Raw genomic sequence first — 21,363 nt, 5'->3', positions numbered from 1 at the left:
TTTGGTCGGTTGTAGGGCCTGAACTCTGAGCCTGGGTGCTGTCCCTAAGCTCTTCAGCTCAAGGCTAGTGCTCTACCACTTGAGCCACAGCACCACTTCCAGCATTTTCTGCTTATGTGGTGTTGAGGAATTGAACCCAGGGCCTCATGCATGCAAGGCAAGTACTCTACCACTGAATCACCTTCCCAGACCAGGCTGAGCATTTTTACACAAATTGTATAATCTATTTCAATCTTCAACCAATCTACAATGTAGATAATTTTATTCAAGTCTGAGAAATAGGAAGGAAAATAGAAGGAAAGTCAGAGACATTAATAAACATGAATAAAATCACAGAAATAAAGCCAATGGATGGACAAAGCCAGCTGTATCTGACTCTAAATTAGATTTGTATAGTTGTGGGCTATGGCTCTGAGACTAAGGCTTAGCCGCTAGAATGGACTCAGCCATTCAGGAGACAGCAGGATTCCTTTTATGGGACCCGTGGAAGAGAGTGCTGTGCCCTGCTGTGCCCTGATCTGAGAGGCCAAGGTAAGCCAGTGATTACAGGTACAGAGAGCTGCAGAATGACATGGGTAAATTCTCCATTGTAGGGAATTAGCTGTGCTGTCTCACCCAGTGACTCCATAACTTAGGTGTCTTTCCCCCAAAGCAGGAAAGGAATGTAATCCTACTGTATCTACTTACTCTCATGTAATAAACAGGGTAATCTTTGCTTTATTCAGGTTTGGACACTCTCTCTCTCCTTTGGTTTGACTATGAGCTAGATCTCCCGATTTACTTCCCATTAATCATGCCAGTCACTTTTAAGGTAAGTTTATAGACACTGATTCCAACTCAACCATCTCCCTCCTCTCTTGTCCATTCACTTAGTCTATGTCCACCTAGCTGCCACATTGCAGACTACCCTAGAGAAAGGTTCACCAGGCAAAGAACTGGGGCCTTTGACCAACAGCAAATGGGAGCCTGAAGCTACTGACAACCCTGTGAGTGAGGTTGAAAGTTGATGGCCTCTGGCAAGCCTTGAGGAGACTGTGGCCCACACTGTGGCCACAGTGTGAGCAGCCCTGGACTGTTATTTAGCTGCTTTCTGACATCTCTGGGGCCCAATAAATTGCTCCAAGATTTTTGATTCTAGATATTTCCTTTCTCCCCCACACCCAGTCCTGGGCTTGAACTCAGGGCCTGGACCCTGTCTTTGAGCTTCTTTTGCTCAAAGCTAGCATTCTACCACTTGAGCCACAGCATCAATTCTGGCTTTTTCTGTGTTTGTGGTACTGAGGAATCAAACTCAGGGCTTCATGCATGCTAGATAAGCACTCTACCACTATGCCACATCCCCAGCCAGAAATTTACTTTTTAAAGCTGCTATATTTGGGGAGAGAAAACAATTAACTCCACAACAATAAAAAAGGACATTATTTGGAAACATAAAGAGAGTATATACAGGATATTTGGTTCAACAATATTTGGTTCAACTCCGAACACTGAGTAGTTTTTATTACTTAAAAATATTTTATAAGGAAATGATGGAGAAGGAAGTACATGGGAGACAGAAGACACCGTTTACATCAAAATATTCTCTGTAGTTCAACATGACACACAGTAACCATATCTTTCTATAACTCACTTCTAACTCCATAGATCCATCATTGGGGAAAAGAAAATTGACTCAACAATAATTATAATAATGAATGGCAAAATTCACTTGAGCCTTTTGCCTATCAGTCAGATGTCACGTCTGTCACTGGGCTTCTAGACATTGATGTGACTAGTGTCTTAGATCAATGGACAGATGACGAGAATATGAATGATCATAACCACAAATGTCAACCTTATCCTTTTAAATGCACTCCGGGTTCTGTAGATAACCTGAAAGGTCACATCGATCCTTGCCACCTGCTCTTGTTCCTCCTTCCCCACACTATCAGACACCATGGTGTTCCAGGAGCAGAGCAAAGGATCTGAAATTTCACCATAGATCTGTGCACATCATTGTCCTATTAAATAATAGCCACTCTTCTCTGCCTTTTGAAAGACAGATCCTGCCCATTCCCTTGTCTGCCCTGGCCATAGGGACAGATGCATTTACCCAGCTAGAAGACATGCTTTTATCTTTCAGTTACAGGGCTGAATTGAACTAGGACTTTTTCCCTGAAGTCAAATTACCCATAATACTTTATTTAGTAATTTCCAGCAATGAACCTTCTCACCATCATCAAAGGCAAAAATCTAAGCTCAAGACTTCATACCATGTCAGGGGGAAAAGTCTTGAATACGTAAAAAGCTTAAATTTATAGTACACTTAAGAAGAAATGCAACTTTGGGCTTTTTGATACATATAGTAACTTCAACTAATTGCCAAAATAAAGTTTGCTCCCCCTGGCTTTAATGAGCAGATTAGTAGCACTTGCATTAGCAATACCATTTGCATAAAATTAATTTGCTCACGCCTTTAAAAATAGTGTTCAGAGTGGCTTAAACATGCTCACTGCCTATTTATACTATTAATTTGCTAAGTAAACCTTTCTTTTAAGTAGGACAAAAGTGAATTTTCAGTCCAGCTAAAGTTGAAGTATCCCAAACTCCTCAGAGAACTGAAGTCCAGATTAATAAGTTTTTCTCATGTTAAGGTATAAATAATAGTTTGCTCTCAACAAACTAATAGTACAAATATTTAGTTTAGGACCTGTCTTAGCACTCCATTCATTGAAAATGACTGTGTTCCTAAACCCATTTCTAATTAAAAATAATGATATACTATATCCATATTATCTCAAATGTTTATAGGTATCAATCATGTTGAACTATGTCAAGAAGTTTAGTAAAAGACAAAGAACAAAAAGAAGGAATACAAATATAAATCTAATCATGTATTTTCCTCAACTAAGATGGAAATTCTAGACCTGTGATCTTGAAAATAGTAAGTATACAGAGTAATTTGCTGTTTACATGCTGATAGCACTCTCATTAAATGTGAGCTGATCAATAAGGTTTCAAAAATAATATCTACTAGCAAGGGAAGAGATGATCCTGTTCAAAAAGAAACATACTCAATTGCCTGACTTATGCAGCTGTAACTCTCTGTATATCACCTTTACAGTAACAATAAAAATAATAAATAAAAATATTTACTAAGTTAACTCTCAAATTTAAATGAAATGAAGAAAATATGCACAAAATTTAAGTAGAATATTTTGGGAATACAGTAACTAGTCTCACCTACCAGAGTTCGCTGCACACACACACACACACACACACACACACACACACACACACACACACACACACACACACACACACACACACACACACACTATTGAATCATATCTTTCTTTTGCACTTGGGACCTTATACTAGATAGCCTATCATTCCACCACTTGAGCAATGTCTTCAGATCTCTTTTTTGCTGGTTATGTTGGATATAAGATTTGGGCAACTTTCTGCCAGGCTGGTCTTAAACTAAGATCCTCCAGATCTGAGACTCTTTTTTTGTGGGGGGGGGGGTGGGGGGGGGTCCGGTCATGGGGCCTGAACTCTGGGCCTGGGCGCTGTCCCTCTGCTCTTCAGCTCAAGGCTAGCACTCTACCACTTGAGCCATAGCACCACTTCCAGTTTTTTTTTTTCTGCTAATGTGGTGCTGAGGAATCGAACCCAGGGCCTCATGCATGCAAGGCGCTAAGCGTTCTACCACTGAGCCACCTACTCAGTCCCCAGATCTGAGACTCTTAAGTGGATAGGATTACAGGTCTGAGCCATGGACTCCTGGCTCTATCACATGTATTTGCACTGTTTGAATTTTGCTTATAAACTGATGAATAAAACATAATTGCATTGTCTACATTATGAAAAACTTGTACATAGTTTAAAAGAGAAGATCTGTGTACCTAGTGACAGAAATATATTTATGATATATTGTTAACAGTTACGCAGGCATTGAGTAACAATGTATCCAGTCAATACTATTGGTGTTAAAAGAAGTAAAAAAGGAGACTTGCACATGTGTTTGTATAAATGTGTGAATTTATATCAAGTTTAAAAATGTCTGTATATTAAGAATAGAATGCATAAACATGACCTAAAATGAATAGACTAACCTGGAATACTGCACCAGAGCCCATTAGCAGTAGAAAGCAAATATGTACAAATGGGACTCAGCATGGCAAAATTAAGAGAGCTAGTCCTTGTATCTTTGGATTGCTAGTATTTTTTGAGCTATGATGGTTTGATCTCAGTGCCTCGCTTTTGCTAGTGTTCTATTACTTGAGCCACGTATGCAACTTCCAGTGAATTTTTCCCTTCATTTATTTTTCAGATAAAGTCTTCAGCTTTTTGCCCAGGGCCAGGTGTAGACCTCAATACTCCATCTCTCCTTCCTAAGGCACTAGAATTAAGGGCAGGAAGTATCTGGCATGGTTAGATACTTTTACAATGAAAATATATTCAGGATTAGTTTAGTAATTATATTGTTATTTTAAAATTAAACCATTAGCATTTTCTATCTAATAAAACAAGGTATGTGTAAAATGCACATGGTTTAATGAAATTTGTTGAATAAACATGAAGTTTTCAACCAGCCCAAGAGTAACATTTTTGTCTTCATTTCATCAATATTTAACTGATAGATTGAGGTCTCCATAAAGCTCCAGAATTCAAAATCTTTTACCTTACTCTCTGCTATCTGGATCTATTTATTTCTTCTTTAAGATAGTGAATTAATGCAACAATGATATTCACTAAACACTATGTTGAAATGAGCTTTACAATTTGTGGGGAGGGGAGCGGGGATGGGAAAGAGGGAGAAAAATGAGCCAGGGGTAATAGTGTTCAAAAAGAAATGTACTCGTTGGATACAGAGAAGATTAGCATGGCTCCTGCACAAGGATGACATGCAAATTCGTGAAGCGAATTTTTCCATATTTTTGAAAGCAGTATGGAAGTTCCTCAAAAGACTCCACATAGAGCTCCCCTATGACCCAGCAATCCCACTTTTGGGCATTTACCCAAATGTTCACAAACAAGACCACACTAAAGCTACCAGCACAACTATGTTTATTGCAGCATTATCTACTATAGCTAAGATATGGAACCAACCCAGATGCCCCTCAGTAGCTGAATGGATCAAGAAAATGTGGTATATATACATAATGGAATTCTATGCCTCCATCAAAAAGAATGACATTGCCCCATTTGTTAGGAAATGGAAAGGCTTGGAAAAAAATTATATTAAGTGAAGTAAGCCAGGCCCAAAGAAACATAGGACCCATGGTTTCCCTTATTTGCAATATCTAGTATATGTATGAGTCAAGCAGAAAAGGCCAGATAAATTGATGTTAGGGAAATGAACCCTAAGATATGTATTCAAATGTTTTTTTTCTTTCATGCGATTGTTTCTAACACATTTATAAGATTATTTCTTTGTTGCTTTGTATGTCCCTCCCCCACGGTATGACCCCTGCTTTCACTGTATTTGATGTCGGTATAATTTGTGGAGGGGAAGGGGACAAACAAATTGTTTAAATAGGGATACAGGTGGATCCATTGCAACAATGAGATGTAACAATGAGATGTACAAGTCATTATGTTGAAAACAAACTTTACAACTTTGGTGGGGGGGGATTAGATTGGGGGGGAGGATGGGAAAGGATGGGAAGGGGAAACAAAGGAGGAGGCTATAATGCTTGATAAGAAATGTACTCATTATCTTGCCCATGTAATTGTAACCCTTCTGTACAGTATTTTCACAATAAAAAAAGAAAAGAAAAGAAATGTACTCGTTGGAAGTGGAACTGTGGCTCAAGTGGTACAGTGCTTGCCTAGAGCTGAGGGACAGCACCCAGGCCCAGAGTTCAAGCCCCCCGGACTGATCAAATGAAAGAAAAATTAATTACTCAAACTCTCAAGAAATGTACTCATTACCTTGCATTTATAATTATAATCCCCCTATTTATCACCTTTACAATAAAAATAAATGAATAAGTGAATGAATGAATGAATGAATGAATGAATAATTAGGTTTAGCTTGTTAGCTCAAAGGCAGCTCAGCCTCCCAGCTTATAAAACTATCATGTTTTGCATACCTTTGAGGCTGGAAGCAGAATTGCTCTGATAAATAGAATAGGAATTCTCATAGTCTCTCCCTTTCTTCCCTCCATCCCTCTGATGCCCCAGTAACCATGAATCTGATGCCTTTAATAAAGTTTGGTTTTACTCAAAATACCATATCAATTGACTCCTGGCTGTATAAGGTGTTGAGCATCATTTACTATAAGTTAGAGAGTCATGTATCAGTTCTTTCCTTTTTATAGCAAAACAGTGTTCCTTGGTAGGCTTATGTCAGTTGGTTTATCTGCACACAAGCTCGTGACAATCACAGTGATTTTTTCTACTATGAATTAAATCATTGCAAAATATTCAAATACAGGTCCATATGGAATGACTGAGTCAAGAACAGTGATCGTAGGTGCAGTGTTATATAAATCTGTGGAACTGCTTTCCAAAACACTGGTACTTCTAGCAGTGAGTGCGAATCCCACTGATTGCACATCCTCGACAGTTATTTATGTCAAGTGTTTTATTCTCTCTTCTTTTGGTGTTATTTCTTAATTTATGGTACCATTTTCATTATATATTTTAATAGCATTTTACAGTTTATAATCCAATTTGTGTTTTATTTTTTTCCTAGATAACTTCCGGAAATAAATTCCTTCTCACTAGCTTTCCAACTAGAATCAATGAAATCAACTCATGAGGGTTCAGCTTGCTTATGTTCTAGAGCTAGGATGTTTTGTTGCCTTTCAGATCCAGGACCTGAAAAGATTTCAACTTCTTCCTAACATCATCAGTTTCATTTTCTTCAAGGGTTGGCTTTTTATAGATTACACACATCTGCTATTCCTTCAATTTTGTACCAAATGGATGGAAATAGCATGAGAATCAAAATCCTACAATCACAACCCTGGGACAGATTCATGATTTTGGTGTGGGGAGGAGAGAGAGAGAGAGTGAGAGAAAGAAAGAAAGAAAGAAAGAAAGAAAGAAAGAAAGAAAGAAAGAAAGAAAGAAAGAAAGAAAGAAAGAAAGAAAGAAAGAAAGAAAGAAAGAAAGAAAGAGAAAGAAAGAAAGAATCCAACATTCTGAGTCAGCACCTTTGCCTAAATGGCCACCTAAGGTCAAGAGAAAAGAGGGTTATTATTTACATAGAGAACAGATTGGACTGGTGGAAAGAAGTATGCATAATTAAGCAGTCACAGTCAGAACTTTGGTCAAAGTTGTGGTCCAAGCTGACCAGATAAGAAAGTGATTGTACCTGGAAGTTAGATTGAACTCTTGACCCAAGATATTTATCCATGAGTCTTGTCATTCCAGAAATTCAAGGTGACGTCAGGGTTTAATGGCTCAGTAAAAAAGACAGATCCAAAATGGAAGCCAAAAATGCCAATCCTTTCCTGTTTTAATTACCCACTGGACATTTGCAGGCCTAATGAAGAGTCAGTACTCTTAGACAATGCAGTCTCTATGTAGCTGTTAAAATGGCAGGCCTAAACCTTTTTGCTTTATGTCAGCATTATCAAGAAGACAGTGAATGCAAGACAACATCCTGGGAATTTCCTGATTTGGCTAAATAAATTGAATTTACCTCATTGTTTCCATCTTTCCTGCTGATTAGAGTATAGCTACCATTCAGTAATTCCAATTTAACATGGTTTTTCAAATGTTTGATATACCCCAAATTTTCCCACTATCTTTACAAAGTAAATGGTTCAGAGATTGTTACCTAGACCAAATTGTCTTGTTTAATGAGTTTTTCAATGGAAGGCCTCTGTACTATATCAGACTCTTGCACATAAAGCAGCCCCTTATCAGGTGAAAAGCACTATTGTTCTAACTGCACTTGCTCACTCACTGCACCCCCAAATCCAAAGGCCAAACCTCGAGTTCAACTCAAGAGAAAGCAACAGTATAGGCTCATCAGCAACCATTTTAATGTGTTGTGATTTTTTTCTTGCCATCTTAATAGGTATGGAGTGGTATCTCATTGGGTTTTAATTTGCATTTCTTTAATGTCTAATGAAGTTGAGCATCAATTCATGTGATTCTAATTTTATTCTTCAGTTCAGAATGTTCTCAGGGGAGACCAGCTAGGTACTGCTCATTGCTAAGGCTTAAGGGCCTCAGCTTGGCCAGGACCAAAATGCACAGAGCAAGAAGAGTCTTACCTACCTGTCTACCTCTTGCATCCAGCACAGGGGCCAGCCATTCAACCAGTACTTCACTTCAAAGGCCAAAATAACCTTCCCTCGCTTGTGTGGAATCATGCTGACTTTTGCCATGGTTCTACATAAGCAGACTCTTCGCAAAGGGCCTGAGGTTTCTGACCCCACCCCCTGTTTGAGGAAAAGTGGTCAGTTTGCTCATCTGTTGCTCAAGTTACACTTACTATTATAAATATAACTTCATGAATATGAAAGCTGATGGAAGGGCAAATGGAGTAAGTCAGGCTCCTTCTCTGAAGGGCATTGGGTCTGTTCTTCTCAATTACTTCCTGATTACCACTGTTGGACTGGGTATAGAGTCTGTGCTGATGCTGCTGGTGCTGGTGGACAGAATGTGAGCATGTAAATAGAATGCTGCTGCCACTACTACTGATGATGATGACGGCGACAATGATAGTAATAATGGGGAGTCTGTAGAGAGGGATTTGAAGAAGAGCAAGCACCATCCCTGTCATGCCTTACCCTTCCTTTCCATTGATCCAAATATCATTTCATTTACCAAGAGCAGAGGGCCAGCGGCATTGCACCAATTAAACACCATTAAGAAAAACAAGAATTTTTTTTATCCTAAGAAAACTAAGGAGGTAATCACTTTTAAAATAAAAGTGGAGGGCTGGGAAGGTGGCTCAGTGGTAGAGCGCTTGCCTTGCATGCCTGAGGCCCTGGGTTCGATTCCTCAGCACCACATAAGCAAAAAAAAAAAAAGTGGAATAAGAAGGAAAATTAAACATAAAAAGAAATAAGGGCTGGGGTACAGCTCAGTGGTGGTATGGTTATCTACTAGTATGCCTGGAGCCCTGAGTTCTATCTACAGCACTGAAAGGCAAGTGTATATTGAGAGTTTTATCCAAAGATTAAATCACAGCATTTTGGAGCTTTTTCCAATATAGTTATAGTTATTTATATCACATATACCATGTTTTTATTTAACTCCTATTTTTTTTAATCTCACTGAACACTTACACAATTTTATTTTTTAATATTTTCCTAATATTCAGCTATCTATTTGCAATCATCTTGGTCAACCTAGTTTCTTAGGCAATTTGTTTTTAAATATTTTAGAAGCTTCTGGGTTTGTTTTTTGTTTGTTTGTTTGTTTTTGTTTTTGTCAGTTGTGAGACTTAAACTCGGGGCCTGAGAGCTGTTCCTGAGCTCTTTTGCTGAAAACTAGCCTTTCTCTGGCTATTTTATTTCAAGAAGCTAACCTAAAAAATAATATGATGTCATTAAAGATGTTCATTTCGGTGCTATTTATAACAAAGAACTTGAGCCTCAGCTTCACTTCCAAATTTTGAATGGTTAATTGGAGATAAGAGTCTCATAGGGACTTTTCTGCCCAGGCTGGCTTCAAACTGTGATCCTCAGATCTCAGCCTCCGGAGTAGCTAGGATTATAGTTGTAAGCCACTGATGCCCAACTTGTTTTTGTTTTTTACACTAACAAAAACTTGTGATAATTTTAATGAATCAAAATATTTTGAAGAATATCTTTAAAATAGATTATCTGAAGTAAGCTTAAGAGATCAATGGGGAAAAAAACTTTTCTAAATAAGAAGTTTTCTGATTGAAAAAAAAATTCAGATTTCCATAGTAAAAAATTTACAATGATAAGTTAGGGATAATATTTTAATTCATTTACCTCACATAAATATAATTATAAATTACATTATAACATATAATTATATACTATTATTGTATATTATACAATTTATATCATATTATGTTATATATGCTATATATGTTATATATGATATAATTATAAAATAATTATATTGTGAATAAAACAAAGTATAACCTGTTTTTAAATCTAACTGCAAGTTAAACATTTTTTATATCATTAAGTTTACTTACTTGGTAATATCTCTTTATTATATTGCCATATTGCTATATTTTATATATTTTGTATTACTATATTTTATGAATATTATTATATTTTAACAAATGCAATTACTTAGCAATGGTCATTTAGGTGTCTCTAGTTCTTTGTTATAAATAGCACTGAAATGAACATCTTTAATGACATCACATTACTTTTTTAGGTTAGCTTCTTGAAGTAAAATAGCCAGAGAAAGGCTATTAGTATTTTTTATGTATGTGGCCACATATTATGTTCCAGAAAGGAGGGGTTGTGTCCTCCTAACAGCTTCTGCATGATTGCACATCTGCAAAATGCAAATGCAAGCAACCTAATTATGTAGACTAGTCACACCTGAAACTGTTTATGCAAATGACCTAATTCCCTATGGATCATCCCCAGGTGTATGGATTTACAACTGGATTCACTTGCAGAACTGTACTTCAAGATGTCAGTTTATATTGTTGTGTGAAAGCTGATAGAGAAAATGCAAACAATATAAACTTCTTTCACAGAGGTATTTATCATTTCAGTTCATCTATCATTATAGACTATCTTGGCTAAACTTATAGGCAGGGACTCTAAAGGCCCCAGTGGGTCATTGTCATACACCTGTAGGATTCTCTAGCTGCTTCAGTATTGATTTATCCATTTTGGAATTCCTTTCCATTGATTTATTAGGTCTATACATCTTCTGGTGGCCAGCTTCTGTCTATAAATGGTGACTGAGGGAGCTGTTTCACTATCATGTATTTTATAGCTCACTGACATTCATTGACTGACTCTTGTTTCCCCAATATTAGTATTAGTGCTAATGGTGTTACAAGTTGGCCTTAGTCTTTGTTCATTTTTGGCCTACACAAAGCATAGTATAGATATGACAATAAGATGTAACTATCAAACATGCCAGAAGAGAAGGTGTTTAGCAAGACAGATTCCATGTCATTTAAAACAAAGAATTATAGAAATAGAAATGGACTGTGCAAGAAAGAAATCAAACAAGTTATTATAATACAATTATAATACATTATTAAAAACACCAAATGCCTTTAATTCTAGCTCCTCTGGAAGTTGAGGTCTTGAAGACCTCAAGGTTAGCACAAGCAGAAAAAGTGTGTCAGACTTCATCTCTTAAACAACCAGTAAAAGCAGGGCTAGAGACATGGCTCAAGTGATAGAGTAACAATTGAGAGCAAGCAACATGAGCAAGAGTTTGAGCCTTGGTACTAGTAAACTGAACAAACAAACAAAACGAGGCTTACCATAAAGGAATTTCAAGCTGTCTCTGCTAAATCAATGGGAAATTTAGGGTAGAGTGTGAGCAAAGGAGAAAGAACTTAAGAAATTTATAGGTAAAGCTGTGACTTGCAGGAAAATTGAATCATTAACAGGGCTATAATACTACTAATACTCAGAGACAAACATGGGGCTGTTGTTTAAAATAATCCATAGGAAGCTTGGCTTTTTTTTTAACATTTACTTCTCATACACCTTGATTATAGTAAGGACCATCTTCAACAATGACCAACACGAAGCCGTAGAATCCAAGTAGAGCATTTGGAAACTCTGCATGACTGACTTTGAGTAGTGAATTCATCCTTTGTGTTCCTCAGTTTCCCAATTTCTCAAGTGAGAAACAGAGCGAAGACCTTGAGACGTAGTGTAAGGTACATGGTGTGGACAAACTACCTATATTGAAGTTTTATCCTCACAGAGTTTTTCAAGAGGTAAATAAGGTTAAATGAGGTTCTTAGAGTTCAATCTAAGCCAATACAACTAGTGTTCTTACTGAAGGAGGAGGTTATTTCACAGATAGATGCTCAGGGAAGACCTAGGGAGGAGACCAGATCTGTAAGTCAAGCAGAGAGGCCTCAGAAGAAACGAGTCCTGTTGGCACTATAATTTCACATGTCTGCCTCATGAACTGTGAGAAAATAAATTTCTCTTTAAGCCACTTAGTCCATGGGACTTTGTTATGGCAACCCTAGCAATCTACTTCAGCACTGGATACCAGTGGGTGCTGAATGGATATTAAGCACTGTTATGACAGGACTGGGAACTAAAAGAATCAGAGGAGATTGGGTATAATGAAGGAGGAACTAGGAAAGGCCACTGATATACGGATTGAAGAACAACCATCTATCCCAATCAGGCACATGTGACAAAGGCCCTGCTCTGCTTGTGTTTTCCATTGACACCTAAACCAGATTCCAAAATCACAATCCACATAGAAATTGTGTAAGGTAGTAACTCAGGTGGACTTACAACTATATTGAACCTCCATTGAGGCGAAAGGATCATAGAGATGAGCTTGAGGCCAGCCTGGCTACCCAGTGAGTCTCTGTTTCCAAAAAATAAAAAAAGTAGGAATAAGAATGACTGAACATCAGAAATATGTTCATTTGTTAGGACATGGAATGACTTGGGAAAAATTATATTAAGTGAAGTAAGCCAGACCCAAAGAAACACAGGTCCCATGGTTTTCCTTATTTGCAATATCTAGTATATGTTTAGGACAAGCAGAAAAGGTAAAAAGCTATGTATATATGACCATCTAAGATGATGCTAAGTGAAATGAACCCCAAGATAGGGACACAAGAGGTTTTATCTTTGTCGCTGTTGTTTTTAGTGTACTATGTGGGGGGTTTTGGTTTCTTTTGTATGTTCTTCCCCCATGGTACAACCCCTGTTGTCACTGTATTTGATTCTGGTGCCCTGAATCTTGTATATATATAATTTGGGGAGGGGAAGGAAAATAACAAAATGCTGAAACAAGGATACAGGTTGACCCATTATAACAATGAGATGTATAAGACACTATGTTGAAAATGAACTTTACAACTAGGGGGGAGGAGTTGGGCAGGTGGGGAGAGAAGGGATGGTAGGGGATAAACAGAGGAGGGGTAACAATGTTCAAGAGGAAATGTACTCATTACCTTACTCCGTAACTATAACCTCTCTGTACAGTATCTTCACAATAAAATATATATAATAAAAAAGAATGATTGAGCACAAAATATTCAAGGTGCTGATTTATGAAGTACTGCCATTTTAATGGTGCATTAAGTACTACTACCATTATAAATATTTAAGTATAATTCAGTTAAAGAAAAGTTGTTTGATTCATATGCCAATAACTACTAATATACTCATTTATTGAGCAAATAATTATTGAGCTTTCACTATGTTCCAGTCATTATTCTAAGTACTGGGATTATAAAGAGTCAACAAACAGGAAAACCCCACTGTTCTATAGCGCTCATTTGTTATCTTGTTTAGCATTTGGCAACCTTGCTTGTGCAATCCTACACTTGGCATTTTACAGAAGAGGAAAACAAAACTTTGGAAGTTCAGCCAGGTTCCCAAAGTCATACAGCCAGTGAAGAGAAATCCTTGTCACTAAGACTCCAAAGCTCTGAGTAATATTCCTGTATTTCTTCCATCCTAAGGCTCAAACATCTATTGCTGTGTTTCAGAATACATGCTCAGGCTTTAGGACACATTTCATAGATGCACAGAGACAGTAGCCCTTGTTGATGTCTTGCTCCGATATTGTTTGTTTTTTTTTTTTTTTTTTTTTAAATTGTATTTTATTTTATTTGAGAACATATTGTACAGAGGGGCTACAATTACATGGGCAGAATAATGCATACATTTCTTACCAAGCATTGCAGCCTCCTCCTTTGTTTACCCTTCACTTCCCTTCCCTGCCTCCCCCCTCCCCCCACCCAATTTTACCCCCCTCCCCCCACCCAATTATACCCCCCTCCCCCCCCCCACACCGACATTGTAAAGCTGGTTTTGACATGACATTTTGTACTTCTCATTGTTGCAACAGGTCCACCTGAATCCTTAAACGACTTGTTTGTCCCCATCTCCTCCACATGATGTACTGACATCAAATATAGTGAAAGCGGGGGTTACACTGTGGGGGAGGGACATACAAAGCAACAAAGAAATAATCTTATAAATGCATTAGAAACACATGCATGAAAGAAACGAAAACATTAAAATACATATTTAAAGGTTCATTTTCCTAACATCACATTATCTGGCCTTTTCCGCTTGACTCATACCTATACTAGATATTGCAAATAAGGGAGACCATGGGACCTATGCTTCTTTGGGCCTGGCTTACTTCACTTAATATAATTTTTTCCAAACCTTTCCATTTCCTAACAAATGGGGAAATGTCATTCTTTCTGATGGAGGCATAGAATTCCATTGTGTATATATACCACATTTTCTTGATCCATTCATCTACTGAGGGGCATCTGGGTTGGTTCCATATCTTAGCTATGGTAAATAATGCTGCAATAAACATAGTTGTGCTGGTAGCTTTAGTGTGGTTTTGTTTGTAAACATTTGGGTAAATGCCCAAAAGTGGGATTGCTGGATCATAGGGGAGATCTATGTGAAGTCTTTTGAGGAACCTCCATACTGCTTTCCAAAGTGGTTGAACAAGTTTACATTCCCACCAACAATGAAGTAAGGTTCCTTTCTGTCCACATCCCCTCCAGCATCTGTTGTTATTAGAGTTCTTGATTTTTGCTGTTCTAACTGGAGTGAGGTGATATCTCAATGTTGTTTTGATTTGCATTTCTTTTATGGCTAGGGATGTTGAACATTTCTTCATGTGTCTATTGGCCATCCTTCTTTCTTCTTCAGAGAAGCTTCTCTTTAAGTCTTTCGCCCACTTATTTATTGGGCAGTTGTTTCTTTGAGGATTTGTTGTTGGGTGGTTTAATTTTTTGAGTTCCAAGTATATTTTAGATATGAGACCTTTGTCCGTTGTATGGCTAGTAAAGATCTTCTCCCAATCGGTGGGCTTTCTATTGATCTTGCCAGCTATGTCATTTGCCCTGCAGAAGCTCTGCAATCTTATGCAATCCCATTTGTCCAACCTTTCTTTGATTTGTTGTGCTTCCGGGTCTCTATTCAGAAAATTTCGACCTGAGCCAAGGAGACCTAGGGTTTCTCCTATTCCATCCTGTAATGTTTTCAGAGTGTCTGCTTTGAGTTCAAGGTCTTTGATCCATTTGGAGTTGATTCTGGTGCAGGGTGATATATAAGGATCTAGCTTTAGTTTTCTACATGTAGTTAACCAATTTTGCCAGCACCATTTACTGAAGAGGCTGTCTTTCTTCCATTCTATTGTTTTAGCTTCCTTATCGAAGATTAGATGGCTATAGGTCTGTAGGTTCATTTCTGGGTTTTCAATTCTATTCCATTGGTCCTGAGGTCTGTTCTTATGCCAATACCAAGCTGTTTTGATTACTATGGCTTTATAGTAGAGTTTGAAATTTGGTATTGAAATTCCTCCAGCAGTGTTCTTTCCGTTGAGGTTGCTCCGATATTGTTATGCATCATTTTTGTTTGTTGTGTTTACGCCCCCCCCCCTCCAGCTTTGGTTTAAATTATACCTGAGAAATGCATGGGGAAAGATTGCAGGGTCATGAAGTAAGTAAATATCAATGACAATGTTCCCATCTGTGATGAAAGTCTGAGAATAGCAGGCATTTCTTCCCCCTTGGGCTCTATCTACAGGAGCCAGAGATCCCAGGTCCAGTCTCATGGCTACTGACCAGATCATCTCCAGGCTACCACCAGGAAGTTTGTATCTTCTTATTCTGAAGCAGTGTAACATCAATCCTTTGCACAAGGAAGACTCCTCTAAATCTTTCTTCAACCACAAGAGGTGAGGCTTACTTCATACTTCCTCTGGCTGGAATTTATATGCTGTAGAAACATTCATTAGAGGAGTCAGGTCTGAAAGACTAAACTCTCACAGAAATCAGTCCACCATTCAACACTATGTGTACCTGGGTTTACTGTGAGAGCTTGCTCACACAGGTTTGGTGGCACAGTGTTTTTTTTAGGAGTCTGGGTCTCTGTTGTTTTTTTTTTTTCAGATTTCCCTGAGCCATCTACCTAGCTCTGCAGCCTCACACATGGAAGATCCAGGTCGTGTTGCTGGTGACACTCTGAGGAAGCTGAGACCAGGCCTTTGTCCTTCTGTGATTCTTTCTATGTGGAGATTAAAACCATAGTATGACTTCCTGGGGATCACAGCTTCCAGGCTTCAAAAATCACTTTGCAGGAGGAAACACATGCAATTGTGTCTCATTTTATTATTGTGTCCAATGACATGCTCAGTGCCATCGCACATTGCACCAAGCACAGAGGATCTATGGCATCCTTAGGTTTAAGCACAAGGACCCCATTGGCTTTCCTCTGGCCATACCTCACCCCAAATGAAGAGTTAGGCTTTGAGAAGGCAAGTAGGGGGCACAGCAATAGAGGGACAAAGGGTGAACAAATGCCACGGTGGTACTCACTAGACGCCATGTTGAAAATGAACTGCACAACTTCTGGGTGGGAGAGAGCAAGGGAAGAGGGGACATTGTCCAAAAAGAAATGTACTTTTTACCTGACTCATGAAACTGTAACCCTTCAGTACATCACTTTTACAATAATAAAAAATATTAAAAATTAAAGAAGGAAAGAAAGAAGTTGGGTGGACACTCCCAGGCCTCCATATTTCAACTACTAAAGACAGAATGCTTTGTCTGAATGGTGGTGAGTCTGGGTGTTCAGTCTTTTTTTTTCAGGTTCTGTCCACACCTCTTCCTAAATTCCAACCTGCTGAGGGCAAACTAGACCACATACTACCAATGTTTATATACCTGGGCCAAATGGGGGTGTTACTGGTGCTACTAGACATACATTTGGGATGAGAAGACTGAATTATCCCTTGCTTGTAGTGCATACTGAGCTGCACTGGAAAGGGACAAAGGTCAGGCTCCAAGCTGGGACCCAGGGAAAAGTTCAGTGGTCTTTGTGTTGTGGTTGGAAGTTTAGGGAGACTGGGTCTAAGATTTGCCACATTATAAGTTGTCATTTCTTATGGTTATAAAGGGACACCCGTCAGGGAGCGAAGGGAAGATGGAACATACTATTTTCATGTAAATGCAGGTTAATTTTAAACTTGTAAATATTGAATATATGTAAACTTCCAACTGTATCCTTATTCTGGTTTTCACAAATAGAAGTAGGCTATTACAAATCACAGTAAAACATCAAACCAGTGGTCTTAGAAATCACCTGGTGTGATTTCTAGTTCCAGGATTAAACCTTTCCAATCTCCAGATTCAGTAGGTTTTGGTTGGGAATCAGAGAGATATATTTTATTAAATTCCCAGGTGGTTTTGATAGAAGTAGTCTAACAACTAAGCATTCAGAGTGTCACAGTTACCGGATGATATTAATAATTGCACCGATAAAACACACTCAGAGAAACAGCTGAATGGCAGGAAGTATCACCAAGAAATCCAACTGTTACACAAAACAAGAATTAAAATATATTAAGGAGCCACAGATCACCTTTAAACATTAGACATTTAAGCAAGCAGCTTACCATGGGCTCAGGATGCCGCTATTGTGAAAAGCATTTTGTCATGGATTCTTTTTTAATTGCCTTTGGTGGCAGATTATGAGGCACATCAGAAAGTCAGTCTCATTATTTCCCATCACAGTTTGCATTTGACAATAAACATCATTACCCAGAATGATGTGTATTACTTAGCAGACTCAGCTCCTATGCTTTCCAAGTCAAAGATGTAATAAAAGAAGATCTATTGTATAAACACACCTGTTTATTGTAGCCTCCTCCTGAAAGGGCCCTAAAGTGATGATGAAGAGAGACAAAAAGGCATTAATCTGCAAAACAAAGAAAATGAGAGAGAAGATAGAAATAGATTCTGGAACCAATATTTTAGATATTAGAAAATGAATGGAGAAATGGCCATGGACTCTACAGAGCCAAACCAAAACAAACACTGAACCTTACATGAAGAAAACTAAGAGGCAAGTTGATTTGAGCCTCTCAACCCTGCTCCTGGAACTAGAAGCCAAAAATAATTCAAGAAGGCAGAGTATGAGATGGAAAAGAAAAACCACTAATTGAAATTTCCTATAAGAAACAACTACACCCCGTATTCCTTCCTTTAACCAGGCAGCAACCCTTTCCAAAATCTAGTAGAAAAAGTGAGTACCATTCCTCAGATACTTCAATCTAGAAATATTCTGTATATTAGAACACTAGTCTCAAGGCAAGACTAAATATCCTTATTCAATAAATGGACCACTAAACAGAAATCTTCTTGAGCATTGAGACACCTGTTTCCTTCTGATTAGTGACGGCAGTTCAGACTTGCACAGGTCGGTGAAGCAATTGAGAACTATGGAAAATCTAAGAGAAAAGGCAAGGCAGAGATTCTGTTGCTTGGTATTCCTAGCAAAGTGTGTAGGCTAACCTCGTTGCCATATGGTAAGGCCTGTCAAATTTGCAATGACCTTTCTAGTGATTTACTCTGAATGGATTATAATTGGACAACTAAGAATCAGCAAGCATATGAGGACAATTTCTACTAAGAAAGACAAAGAAAGAAATTTTATGTTGCAAGAAAAGCACAGCGAAGAAAGCGCAGGGAACAGATGAAAACACACACACATATACGCACATATTTTCTTCACCTATTCATTGGATATAGGGTTTTTGAACTACTATCATAACTTGGATATTGTGAATAGTGCGGCAAGGCAGGTTTCTTTATTGTATTCTGACTTGCAACCATTCAGATCACCACCCAAGAGTAGTCTTGCTAAATCATAAAGTAGTTCTATTTTTAGTTGTTGTTGTTTTTTTAAATGAGGAATCTCCATAATGACTCCATAGTGGTTGCACTAATTTAGTCTCCTGACCTCTTGAACCTTGACAATCCAATTCACATTGTATAGCTCTCCCCAGTCGTACTTCATACATAACTATGAAGAGAATATGAGGAAGTTGCTTAAGAATGCTGGGCTGGGCCTAAAATATAGCTCGGTGGTAGAACTTGCCTAGGATGCACAAAGCCCTGTGTTCCATCATTAGCATTAAAAAAAAAATCAGCAACACCAAAATCCAAAGACAACCTGGTGCCAGTGGATCATGCCTGTAATCGTACCTCCTCAAGAGGCTGAGATCTGGGGATCCTGGTTCAAATCCAGCCCAGTCAGACAAATTCAAGACACGCTTATCTCCAGAGTCACCAAAGATGACTGAAAAGTCATGTGTGAAATGGAAGATTGTTGCCATTGTCAGAGATAGAAAAAATAGAGACAAAGAGTTTATTGGAAGAAGAGAAAAGGGAGTTCAATTCTTTCTTTTTATGTTTCAGGTTTAACATCTGAAGAAAGGAGCAGAGAATAGCCATCTGTGTGGATTAAAGTTATGCTTGGAAGCATACCTTCTATAAATGGCATTATATTTGCTTATAATCTATGCACATCCTCCTAAATAGTTCAAATCATCTCTACTTATAACACTTGATACAGTGGGCAGCAGATGTGGTATTGTATTCTTTAGGGATTTAGATGGATTTTTTTTCCATATTTTTGATCTGTGATTGTTGAATCCATAGCTGTGAAACTATCAGACATGGATGGCCATATATATATATATATATATATATATATATATATATACACACACATATATATGTACATATATATATGTATATATATATACACACACATATATTTACACATATATATGTGTGTGTATATATTTATTTCGGGATATATATTTTTTTGCGGGGGGAGTAAGGACTCATAGAGAACCTTATTTTGCCTCAATGATTTGTTTTTTTATGTAAATGTCAAACTTACAAGTTTCTAGATGGCTAAAATTGTAGAGGTCACTAAAGAAGGAGTGACTATAAAAAATAGTCATGGAAACACCATTGTCAGTTCTGCGGTGTGAGGTTAATGCTGTATATTACAACTCAATGATCAGTTGAGGGGTTTTTTTTGGTTTTTTTTTTTTTTTACCATATCTATAACATCAAGAAACTGGGTGATTCTGGATCTAAGTACCAAAAAAATCAGATTCTAATACACTTAACCACTAAAGGATTTTATACATTAAGAATAAGAAGTCAGCCGGGTACCAGCAGCTCAGGCCTGTAATCTTAGCTAATCAGGAGCCTGGGATCACAGTTCAAAACCAGCCAGAACAGAAAAGTCCATAAGACTCTTATCTCCAATAAACTACTCAGAAAAAGCCAGAAGTGATACATGGCTCAAGTGTGGCCGCCTTAAGCACAAAGAGGTTCAGGGACAGAGCCCAGGCCCTGAGTCCAAGCCCCAGGACCAGCAAAAAAAAAAGAAAGAAAGAAAGAAAGAAGAAGAAGCAATCATAGGTAAGGCAGTATACAGGAGTATTTGCCTGGACATCTGCTCTGCTTGTCTGAATTTCCATTGCTTCTGGCCTCTTCTACAAATTGAACCTGACCTCAAGTTAGCTGCCTGGATAATGGCAAGAAGGCCACCATAGTTTTAGATGAGATGAAGAACTAAGAAGATCCAGTGTTGATTGTGCTCCTCACACGAGAAAACATTTCTCCAAAGCTTCATATTTTCCCTGTCCTGTTGGCTGGAATTCTATCACACATATTGACATAGAGCACTTAAGTTTTAGCATTGAAACTGGAGCCTGGATAGGCAAAGGAATAGTGTAGACTTCATTATAAAACAGAAGTGAATACAATGAGACCAGAAACATAGGAGCTGCTACCAGAAGCCATGAGAAAGAATAGAGTCATGAAATAAACACAACCATCTCGTGGTGTGAGGCTAATGCTGTGATTAATCTAGTGTCATTATTGATTTGGAGCTAATTTTAGGAGATGCGCATCTTTCTGAATTCAAAATGATTCATCATCACATGATCTCTAACACGAACAATCCTTAAGCCATTAACTTTGTAATTTCCATTTTCTTTTCTTCTGTCTCTATCCTTGCCTAGTAGAGCTTTTCAAAAATCACATATGGCACAGAAGCTAAGCCCTCCCATAGTTCAGTTTCATGCACTCCGATTCCACCAAAGGCAGTGATTTGTGGACATAGAGACAGCATTGACAATGGATGCTGGGGTCAGAAATAATTAAAAAAATGTCAATGGTCAAGGAGGTGGAATTCAGAGCAAACCCAAGTGGAGCATTTAGCTGTTTTACTGCTGCATCCTTTTAGGCCTCTTTCAGCTTATAAATATTAATTTAAAGACTACCAACAAGGACAGTAAACGGATTTAGGCATAAAACTCCCTGTCAGTGGTGATTTATATCCAATAAAAGGAGAGCAGGTTGGAGAAAACCTGCTTCACTAAGTTTATGATAGACAATGAAATAGT

The 21,363-nt window shown here is 38.0% G+C and overlaps 1 non-coding gene across 1 annotated transcript; it reads left to right on the top strand.

The window, feature by feature from the left end:
- The first annotated feature begins 4,820 nt into the window (after positions 1 to 4,820).
- LOC138841241 (U6 spliceosomal RNA) lies at positions 4,821 to 4,924 on the top strand. The gene has a single exon (XR_011376355.1). It is a non-coding gene; the product is annotated as a U6 spliceosomal RNA (small nuclear RNA).
- Positions 4,925 to 21,363: the final 16,439 nt, after the last annotated feature.

This window comes from Dipodomys merriami, unplaced genomic scaffold, assembly GCF_024711535.1.
Source record: "Dipodomys merriami isolate MVZ:Mamm:240054 unplaced genomic scaffold, mDipMer1.0.p SCAF_31, whole genome shotgun sequence".
NCBI classification, from domain to species: Eukaryota; Metazoa; Chordata; class Mammalia; order Rodentia; family Heteromyidae; genus Dipodomys; species Dipodomys merriami.
Note: the sequence above shows the minus strand (reverse complement) of the source record. Positions and strands in the feature narration are given on the sequence as shown.